General features: G+C 58.0%; 1 protein-coding gene across 1 annotated transcript in view; it reads left to right on the top strand.

Annotated features, from left to right (window-relative positions):
* The first annotated feature begins 405 nt into the window (after positions 1–405).
* The window catches only part of LINGO1 (leucine rich repeat and Ig domain containing 1), a 219,151-nt gene continuing 208,845 nt past the window's right edge, over positions 406–10,711 (top strand). Inside the window, exon 1 of the mRNA XM_070358579.1 lies at positions 406–1,093. The gene's annotated coding sequence lies outside the window, so the exon portion shown is untranslated. The remainder of the gene's footprint in view (positions 1,094–10,711) is intronic.

The following is a 10,711-nucleotide window of genomic DNA, read 5'->3' as shown; positions in this document are numbered from 1 at the left end:
AAGCCCGGGCGAGATGGGAGCTGTCAGCGACAGCCGAGGCTAGCGCGGGACGTCGCCGCCCGCCAGGCCGGAGCGCGGAGCCGCGGAGCGGGCGGAGAGCCGAGGGGGCGGTGGGGCCCGGGCGCGGCGGGTCCCCTCGCCGCCCACTGTGCGCCGGAACCCTGGGCCCGGCGAGTGGCGGGCGGCACCCCAGTGTAATGCGGAGAATGTGAGGGCAGCGCAGGCCGGTGGAGAGGAGGCGGCGGCGCGGGAGAGGGCGTCGGCAAGATAGACGGAGAGGCAGCCGGAGAGACGGACCGGGATCCGGGCGGGTGCAGGTGGGAGAAGGGAAACGAGATAGGAGAGGCAGCGACAGAAAAGAGGGAAAAAGAGGGAAAGAAAGGAGCGGGAGAGCACGCGGCTGCGGGCGGCGGCGCAGGCGAGGAGCAGGGAGCCCGCGCCTCTGGGTGGGAGCAGCAGAAGCCGGAGTCAGGCGCCGGGGCCGGAGATCAGGCGGAGAGCACGGCCGCGGCCGGGCCGGCAGGGTGAAGCAGCAGGGACGCCCGAGGGGGCCCCTCTGGGAACACCGGAGGGTCTAAGGCGGGGCCAGCCCGGTAGGCCCGCAGGGTCACTCCGCAGGCTCCGCGGGCCGCGCTCCGGGGGCTCCCGGCGGGCCGGGGCCTTTGTGAGCGCCCCAGGAGGGCAAGAGTCGGGAGTGCGGAGCCGGTTGTGCGGCGGCGGGGGTGTGTGCGCGCCCAGGTGTGCGCGTGTGTGCACGAGTGTGAGCGCCCAGGCAGTTGGGAGCGCGCGTTAGGGATTCTGCTGGCATCGCAGTGTGGAGAACTGGAGGCAGGAGCGGGGCGCGCAGGGGAGCGCGGGGCCCTCCCGTGCACACGCACACGCACCGCGCGCGCGCACACACACACACACATACACATACACACATACATACACTCGCGCACACGCCCTCCCTGCCTCGCTCGTTGCCGCGGCCACCATCTCAGAGTCGAGCCCTGCGTAGCGGGAACCCGAGCCGGAGCGGGAACCAGAGAGGAGCCCAGCGGGGGAATGCGGCCCCGGAGCGGAGCTGCGCGCCGACTGCGCGCCCTGGACGGTGAGTGTGGCTGGGCAGGAGGGATGCTGTGGCGGGGCTGGGGCCGCGGGGGCGCAGGCCGGGAAGCTGGGGTGTCTGCCCGCCGGCAGCGCCGCGTGCGCGGCCTCTGATTGGGCGGGAGCCTCAGGGGCAGCGGGTGGGAGGTGGGGTGTTGGGTGCGCGCCCGTTGTGAGGGGGGTGCACGCGTGGAGCTGAAGGGGAGCGCGCTCAGCACCCCGGTTCGTGACCGCGCTCTCGCCCGCTGCGCGGCCCCGCCTAACCATCACCTGCCATCAGAATCCCGGCGACTTGGAGCAACTTTGCGTGTGGGGGCAGAGGATGGAGGCGCTTTAATGGTGGAACTCCGGCCTTTCTCGGAGAGAACGCGAGGGAGGAATGGGCCGCGTGCCGTGCCGCCCGGCCGGTCAAGGGGGAACATCCACTTTATCAACGCAGCCGCTGGCTCTCGGGGACACCGGTTCAGCCCCGCGGCGTCGCTCTGGAGGCGCTGGGGGCGCTGGATTCCCGTGACCCTGCCAGGGTCAGATGGGACCGCGGGGCGACGGCTTCCCGGCCTCACGGCCGCGAGGTCATCTTTGCACCCAGGCTGAGGACGCGGGTTTGAGGTTTGGGAGTTGGGAGACGTGCCTCTGTGTGTGTGTGACCCTGCTCCTTCTGCTCCGTGGGATGGCGGCTGGAAGAAGGGAACTGCCAGGAAAGTGCATCCCATCAGCCCTGGCCCCCAAGGAGCTCCCAAGAGCCTAGGGATTGGAAGGGGAATCACTAGGCCCCCAGCCTGGTGCCGCCCCGCCCCTCCCCCCCTCCCCACCCCCCTGCTTTTCTTGGAACCATGTTCCTGCTGCCTCACTCTGTGATGTGGTTGATTGTGCTGTGCCCCCATCCTCACCTCCATCTTCTGGCATTCCTGTCCTCTGCCAAGCTTACCAATTACCCCTACCCCCACCCCCTCTGCCCCCAGTGCCAGCCCTGCCTCTTCAGTAAAAGGTAGGATGGTCGGGTAGTCCAGGATGGTGCCCTGAGAGGTGCGGGAGGCCAGGGAGGCCAGTGTTCCAGGAGGGAGAGGCCCAAGAAAGGGAAAGAGGCTCCCTGCAGGCCCCTCCACTTTACTGAATTCTCCCTGCTTCCAAGCAGATTCTTCCTCCTCTAGGAAGCCTTCTCTGATTGCTCCCCGTCTTTCCTTTCAGCTTGGGATTCTGGGATGGAGCAGCCGAGTTTCTCAGCCGCCCTTGTCCATGTGCCTCGCTCCCTGGCACTCAGTGTGTGAGCCCGTGGGGTCAGAAGTCTTGTTCTCAGCCTCGATGCTGGGTGGAGGGTGGTGATGTTGGGCCGGTCTGTATCTCCCTGAGTCTAAGGGGTATGGTAATATCTACAAGTTTTCAGGCTTAGACCTACTTCCACCTCCACTGCTGCTCCGCGATCTCTCTGCTGCCTTGTGAGAAGGGAGGGGCCGTGGGCACGTTTCCTCTCCGTTTCAGAGGAGGATGTTGAGGCAGAGATGGAGCTAGGGGAATGGCAGTCAGTCCCTTGCACCATGAAGGTATCCTTTAACCCTTATCTTTGCTGAGGTGGGAGGGCGCAGGGAGGGCCCTCAAGCCTTCTTTATTGACCTGGCAGCAGGGCTCTGGGGATCTGCTGCTGGAGGGTCTCCCCAGGGCAGCTCTCTTGCTGCTGTGACCAACACACTGTCCAGATGGTTGGGGAGATAGGCACAGCCGTTGTCAGCCTGATTCTCCTGGTTTGATCCCAGCCTCATCTGGGCAGACCCCAGAGTCCGCCTGGTCTCTGCTTGATGGTTTGCAAACCTATAATCCTTGGCACTGGGATGTCAGTGTCATTCTGGGGATCAGAGTGCTAGCCTGACACTCTAGGTCCTGTCGTTGTCCTCCTGCTTGGATCCTGGAACCCTTCCTCCTATTCTGAGGTCTCTCCCATGGAGTCCCTTTCTGGGCCAAAGAGCTCACCGTCAGGTGAATGGGCTCCCCACACAGAGGTCCAAATGTGCACTGGGGGTGGGGATAGGGCCTGATGGTTATGGGGACCACTTCCTTCCCAAGTGGCCCACCTGAGACACAGGCAGCTAGAGTAGCTCTCAGCTCCAGGCAGGTGTCTGTGCCCATTCTCCCCAGCCCAGTCCTGATGATGCCCTGGACTTATCCCCAGGGTCACTCGGGCCCTTGAAGACCTCAGGGGGGAAGAGTGGTTGTCCAGAAGTGACCAAAGCTCATCTGGGGGTGGGAATGCTGGGGGTAGTGGGGGTGGTCTACTGGGTTCTGTGGCGGCTCCCTCAGCCACTTTGCTGGCTTCACTCTGGGGCAGCCTCTCTCTGCCTCTGCCCCTTCCTTTCTGCCAGCTTGAGCTGACTCGGTCTTTCTTAGCTGTCATTCCCCTGCCCCCCCGACCCCCTTGCCCCCCACCTCTTTACCCTTTTATCCTCCTGTGGCTCCCTGAGCTCTGGACATTTGCTCCTTTGTGTTGACCTGACTGATGCTCTGGTTGGTACCCAAGCGGCTGGAACATAGCCAGCTGTCTCCTTGGCCCCACCCCTGTCATCAAGACCTGCTTGAACCCTGCCCTGGTTCTCTGACCCCTACCCCAATCCCCCATCCCCAACTGACTCCAGCAGGGTGAGTCCTCCATATGGGGCCTCAAGCCAAGGAGAGAGAGAGAACATGGAACCTCATTGGCCCCTGATCTGGGGGTCAGGGGTGAAAGCCCGTCAGGTGCTCCCAGCCCCTACTGGCTGCCTCCTGTAGGAAGATGACCACTCCCTGCTCTAAACCTCCTGACTGGGAAGGAGTCCTGCTCTGCGTGGCCTCCTTAATTTCCTTGTCCATCCAGGCCCTGACCCTGGTGTGTTTGTGTTTTAAATTATAACAAACTCAGTGATAAGTGGGCTTCCCTGGTAGCTCAGCTGGTAAAGAATCCGCCTGCAATGCTGGAGACCCCAATTCTATTCCTGAGTTGGGATGATCCCTTGGAGAAGGGGTAGGCTACACTCCAGTGTTCTTGGGCTTCCCTGGTGGCTCAGATGATAAAGAATCCACCTGCAATGCGGAGACCTGGGTTTGATCCCTGGGTTGGGAAGATCCCCTGGAGGAGGGCATGGCAACCCACTCCAGTATTCTTGCCTGGAGAATCCCCACGGACAGAGGAGCCTGGCAGACTACAGTCCACAAAGAGTCAGACACGACAGCGACTAAGCACACAGTGAGAAGTCGTTGATTGGTCTGGGCCTTGGGGTAACTTGAGAGGGTAAAGTTACCCCTGACCACTCAGGCCTCCTTTGTGGGAAACTGGGGGCCACCCTGGCCAATCAGATTCTCTTTTGTGGGCTTCCAAGGCCTCAATATCTGCTCCCAGGAACCGTGTCTCACTTGGCCTTGCTCTTCACTGCCTGGAACTGTCCACCTGGGGATCACTCCATATTGGGGGCCTCTCTTGCTTTGAGGCCTGGGAGCTCATACTGAGGGTACTTATGACAAACCTGGGTCCATCCCTGGATGAGCTCTGAAAGGAGTCACAGACAAGGACCCACACCCCTGGGTATAAGGCAGGCTGGGCTAGGCCCCGCAAGGTACAGGGAAGGGAGGCTGGCAACGGGTTGTTTCAGATGGACCCAGAAGGGCTGACCTATTCAAGTATTTCTGACACTTGGTGGATGCTCAGGAAATGTGCTGGGTAAGTGAATGAGTGGAGGATGCGACTGAGTGAGGGCTTTCCAGGCAGATGGCATAGTGTTAGCAAAGGCTTGGCGGTGGGAGGCGCCAGGCACGGGGGAACGTGTTTGCAGTGGAGTGGTTCCTGCAGGGGCACAGCAGGCACAGAGCAGGTTGGCACAAGACGGAGGAGGATCTTGAGTGCCCAGCTGAGGAGTGTGGGCTGATTTCGTATTCAGAGGTTGTAGGGGTGAAGTTCTGGAGGGACGCGATCAGATTTGCAATTTAAACCGCTCCCTCTGGTGGTCGTGGGAGTGTTGGCTGGGAGAGCCAGAGGCAGGGCAGCCGTCCTAGAGCTGCTTTGGGAGTGCAGGCTGGTGGTGGGGACAAGAGCAGGGCCAGGGGCCTTGCCAGCCTTTGCTGGGATGGCCAAGGGGCTGTGCGTGGTTCCTCTTCCGATGGAGGAGGAAGAAATTTGGGCTGGGTGGGGAGTCAGGTGGAGTGACACAGGCCTTCAGAGTGAGGCAGGGCCTCTGGCGCCACCATTCCCACCTCCTGGGCATCCAGAGTCGGCAGGCATCTGGTGTCAATAAATGTGTCTTTGTTACTGGCCCTTCCCCTGTGCGCACTTGAGCAAGTTCCTGAAGTTCCTTGGGCCTCAGTTTTTATGTTCGTAAAATGGATAAGTTTGTCTTCCTGGAGACCTGGAGTGAATTTGGGTGGAAGTCAGTGACCTGGGAAGTGGAATGCAAGGGGAAGCGGTAGAGGGCTGGTCAGCATCGCTATTTGACGGAGGAAGAATTGGAGGCCCAGAGAGGGGCAGTGACTCACACAAGGTCATAAAGCAAGTTGGGGGCAGGGGCTCCAGCCGGGGGTTTTCCTGGCTGTGCCTGTGGCCTGTAGGGCAGGGTTGGGTGGGGTGCCCGGGGCTTCGGGGCCTTCACAGAGGGCTCCTCAGGCACTTGCTTCAACTGTCCAGCTGTCAGGGAGAGTATGGGGCCATATGGCCACATCAGGGGAGGAGCCCGCCACCCAGGAGGGATAGCGGCTGCCACTCTGGCCTTCTGGATCTATGAGGGCACTGTCCACCCCCAGGGTCAGGGCGGGAGGAGGCCAAAGTGGAACCTCAGTGTCTAGGTTGGTTTGGACATGGAAGCTGGGCCTTGGCAGGTGGCCCAGTCTCAGCACCCCATCTGCCAGGGCAGCCGGACAGGCGGCTCCATGCCCAGGACTGATCCAATTAACTCAGGACCAGCTGTGCCAGACACCTCACCCCCATTCCCCATGCCACTCCTCTGGCCCTGCTGGTCCACAGGCCGTGGGTAGCACAGCGCCTCTGATATCGGGGTCTCAGGTTTGAATGGAGTATATGTGTGTGACACGCAGCTCAGATGTGACATGCAGCCTTACCCTGATCACTGATTCTGTAGTTTTGAGATTTTGGAGTATGGAAATGGGCCCCTCAGTTCAGTCTGGTGTGATTAAAAGGGCTTGTCTTGGGCATGGGAACCATCTGGAACTGAGTCTGAATTCTGCAAATCACTTTTCTGGCCTCAGTTTCCTCATCTCTTATGTGAGAATGATAACCTACCTTCTTGGGGTGTCATTAGCATACTTTGAAATAATACATATAAAGCATGCACTAGCTTGATACACTGAAGAATCTCAGTAAGTGTCAGTCATGTTTTGCCCTCTGCTGGGAGACAGAAGTGAGTTCTGTTGGAGTTTCAGTCTCTAGGCTGAAGTAAAGAGGAGCCTTATTTTTCAGGAAAAAATTTGCTTTATAATTTTATGTGGTAAGTGCATGCTCGGTTGTGTCTGACTCTTTGTGACCCCATGAACTGTGGCCCACCAGGCTCCTCTGCCCTTGGAATTTTCCAGGCAAGAATACTGGAGTGGGTTGCCATTTCAGAGGATCTTCTTGACCTAGGGACCAAACCCATGTCTCCTGCATATCCTACATTGGCCAGCAGGTTCTTTACCACTAATGCCACCTAGGAAGCCCAATTTATAATTTTATAAGTCAGTTTTTATACTCCATCCCTCATTTAGTCTCCATGGCATGCTGTAAAGTAGGCAGAGAGCACCATCCCATTTCACAGATGAAGAAACTTGCAAGCGATTCTCCAGAGTCACACAGTGAGTTGGCCTTGACCCTGTCTTTGGACTCCTGGTCCAGGACTCTTGCTGCCTTGATATGGGTCCCAGACTTCGGGGGAGTGGAGGCTGGGGAGAAGTGGGTCTGTCTTCAACGAAGTCTGTCTAGACCGAGCTTGGGGATTCTAGAGAGTCTCTGCCTAGCCCTGTCTCTGATACAGGTGCAGGGACAGGCTGCCATGGTGACAGACAGCCAATCCCAGCTGGGGTTACTGTGGGGGATGCTCAGTGAGGCAGTGATTGGGGCATTTCTCCAATGAAATGTCTGTCCAATATGGGGTAGGGGTGGGGATGGGTGTGTGTGTGTGTCAGGGAGCGTGGAGTGGGGAGCCTTTACCTTCTGGGCACCCTTGGACCCTGCCCAGGCAAGCAGGGCACCGCCTTCGGGGCTCTCTTCTGCAGAGAACACTGGGCTCCCCCAGCTGTGTGGCTTTGGCCAGGTCACCGTGTGTTCCTCTTTGAGCCTCAGCATCCCTCTTTGTAAGTGCAAGATAATCCCCTCCCTGCCTGCCTCCCAAGGCTGTGTTTGGGACTCTACTGTAAATACATGTTTTGATACAAACATCATCTTCCACAGCTGCGAGGCCAGGCGTCCCCCGTCCTACATCTGCGGGTCCTGTGATCGCTCAGCGGTTCTCTTGTTGGGTGCTTCCTCTGGGCCCGGCTGTGCTGGCTGCTCTGGGGACAGAGATGAGTAAGACTAGCCCCCGCCCTCGTGGGGCGGAACCTGCCAGCAACTGTGGACTCTGTGACATTTAACGGTCCTTCCAAACACATGCTGGTTGTCACGCTCCCACTCAGCATCCTCCAAGGGCTCCCTGTTCCTCAGACTGGCGTCTGGACCCCTCAGTGTTTTGCAAAGTCCGATTCTCCCTGCACCCAGCCATCTCGTTCCATAGTCCTCTGTGCAGTTAGGCTCTACCCAATGCCACTCATTCTCCCCTTCTCACGCGCTGTGGCTTTCCTTCCTCCAGGGGTTCACCCTGATGACCACCCCCCAACCTGAGTCCTTCCTCCATCTCTGCCCACAGATCCCACCCGCTTTTCCACACTCAGCCCAAATGCTGTGTTTAGAAACCCCTCCTGGCCCCCTGGTCCTACCACTGGGCTTCCCTGGTGGCTCAGATGGTAAAGCGTCTGCCTGCAATGTGGGAGACCCGGGTTCGATCCCTGTGTCTGGAAGACCCCCCTGGAGAAGGAAATGTCAGTCCACTCCAGCACTCTTGCCTGGAAAATCCCATGGACGGAGGAGCCTGATAGGCTACAGTCCATGGGGTCGCAAAGAGTCGGACACGACTGAGCGACTTCACTTTCCCTTTCACTTTCCTGGTCCCCCTAGGTGGGAGCAGCTTTTCCTTCCTCAGAACTCAGAGCAGCGTATCTGCTTTACGTTTTGCAAACACTTGCTGTGCGCCTACTGTATGTGAGGCCTACTGTGTGCAAGGCCTGCGATACATGGCAGTTGGTCTGTCCTCATGGCCTGGGAATGCCTTCGTGGCAAGGACTGGGCTTATTCATCCTGGGCACCTGGCAGATCCAGGGACCTGGGACCAGATGGGCTGACCAGGGCATGTGGCCCATCCCTCAGAGCCTCTGTGGCCACTGCCTCTTCCTCTTCCTCTTTGGGTCTGGAGATTCCGGCTGAGCCCAGGACATCTCTTTGAGAAGCTCTGAGTTACTGGCGGCTTTTCTGCTGAGATGCTCACTACACATGAGGCCTTCTCTCCTCTGGGAGGCTCCACCAGGCCAGGGGGGTGATGCCCAGTCACTGGCCACACATAACTCTCCCCGATGAATTGCATGGCATCCAGCAATTAGCAGTTGATTATTTGGGGCACTGATAACTCTTCCGTTATTGACTGGCGGAGGCGGGCCTGGCCAGCGTTGGTGTGGGTCAGCTGGGCCTGGCTGGGAGATTGCGATCATGGTCATTTACTCCTGACCAGGATGCTCGTGAACAGGAACAAGAGAAAGGGAGGTGCTGGCGATCCTCTCTTAGATTCGCGCTGCCAGGGCTGGGGTAGAGAGATAGGGAGGGGGTGAAGGGGAGCTTTCGCTCACTCTCACATCCCTTCCATGTTCTGCTTCCAGTCTCTCCTGGCCTGGGTCTCAGCTTTCCCATCTGTTAAGTGGGGATTTCAGTCTCTGTGGGGTAACACTGTGCCTTTGAATGAGATGCCTAAGCAGTCCCTGACTTGTCGTTATTTCTGGTTGATGGGGGTGGGGCAGGGGAGCAGCAACCTGAGGCTCAGAGAGGGTAGTGGTCATATGAGGATGGAGCCAGCATCAACATCTCTAATCCGGGGGCTTCCCTGGTGGTCCAGTGGTTAAGACTCTGAGCTCTCAATGCAGGAGGCCTGGGGTTCAATCCCTGGTCAGGGAACTAGATCCCACATGCTGTAACTAAGACCTGGAGCAGCCAAATAAATAAATAAAAATGAATATAAAAAATAAAAGATTTCTAATCCAGGGTCATTTTGAAGAAGGGCAGGGAGGAAGTGGGTGGGAGAAAGGTGGTGGGTGGGAGGAAGGTGGTTGGTCAGAAGAAAACAGTTGCTTCACTAAAGTGCTGTGTCTGGCTTCTGAATGTACTCAGGCTTCTAAATGTGGAGCTAGGACTCAGTGGAATTTGTGCAAAAGCGATTTCTAGGGAAACCACATAAAGGGGATGGCAGGGGGCATGTTTAACCTACTTAAGAGACCTAGCTGCCTTTCAGGCCTGCCGGGAGCAGGAGGCATTATTTGTGGGGTTCTGGCTCATGTGACCAATGAGTTGTTTTTTTTTCACTTTTTGTTAGGAACATTTTCAAAGGTACAGAAAGATGGAGTAGTGTAGCAACTCCCATATACCCACTCACCTAGATTTAACAGTTGTTGACATTTTTCCACATTTTGCTTTATCTTTTTCTTTCTGGAGTAGTTTAGAGTAAATTATAGACATCATGACATTTCACCCCTAAATATTTCAGCATCCATCTCCAAAAAATATAAGAAAATGCTTGTCTCACCTCAAGTGGTCACATAATTCATTTTCTCCTTGAAAGGTGAGGATGCTCGAGAGATGCAGAGACTGAGGCCTGAAAGACAGTCTGGCCTGTCCACGGTCACACAGCACAGAGCGGGAGGGGAGGAGGAGTGGGATCTAGGAGGCTGCCTACAGGTGTCAGCCCAGGATTGCCCTAGACTGTGGGGGCGAGGCGAGGCAGGAAGCGGCCTGGAGCTGTGCAGGTGGCTGGGGTAGGATGCTGCTAGGGTGGTTCCTCTGGCTCAGGCTGGAGGTTCCGCCTGGAAACAGGAAGTGAGTCTCTTTTAGGATAGCCGGGGCTCTTTTCCTTTTGTTTGCTACGGGGATTAATCAAGAACTGCAGCGTCAGGAAAATCTAAAACAACTTCTTGTTTATTGTTTAATTTAGGAGACTGTTATCAGGCTCTGGCCATGCAGGGCCAGGGGAGCCTCTGCTGGCACAAGGCGTAGGGCTGCCCACACCAGCCACTTTAGATGGCAGGATGGAAGGCAAGGGGAGGGCTGCCTGGAGTTTGGGGGCGGTATTTAGGGGCCCAGCCTGGATAGCCAGGGGCTTTGGGAGAACTGAGGGTGTGTGTGGGGGAGGTGGGGGGCTGCGCCTGAGATCTGGGCTGGGCTGAGTCTTTGGTAGCCTCAGAACAGAGAAGAGAAGCAAGGCACGGAGGGGTGGGCGGGGGCAGGTGCAGAAAGGAGGGCGGGCTTTGGCTGCCTCTAGCCGTATGGAGGAGCTGTCTTCACTCTCCCGCCTGGGCCCAGTTTTCTCCTTGGGGAGGGAGGCCG

The sequence above is a fragment of the Bos mutus genome, chromosome 21 (genome assembly GCF_027580195.1).
Source record: "Bos mutus isolate GX-2022 chromosome 21, NWIPB_WYAK_1.1, whole genome shotgun sequence".
Classification (NCBI taxonomy): domain Eukaryota; kingdom Metazoa; phylum Chordata; class Mammalia; order Artiodactyla; family Bovidae; genus Bos; species Bos mutus.
Note: the sequence above shows the minus strand (reverse complement) of the source record. Positions and strands in the feature narration are given on the sequence as shown.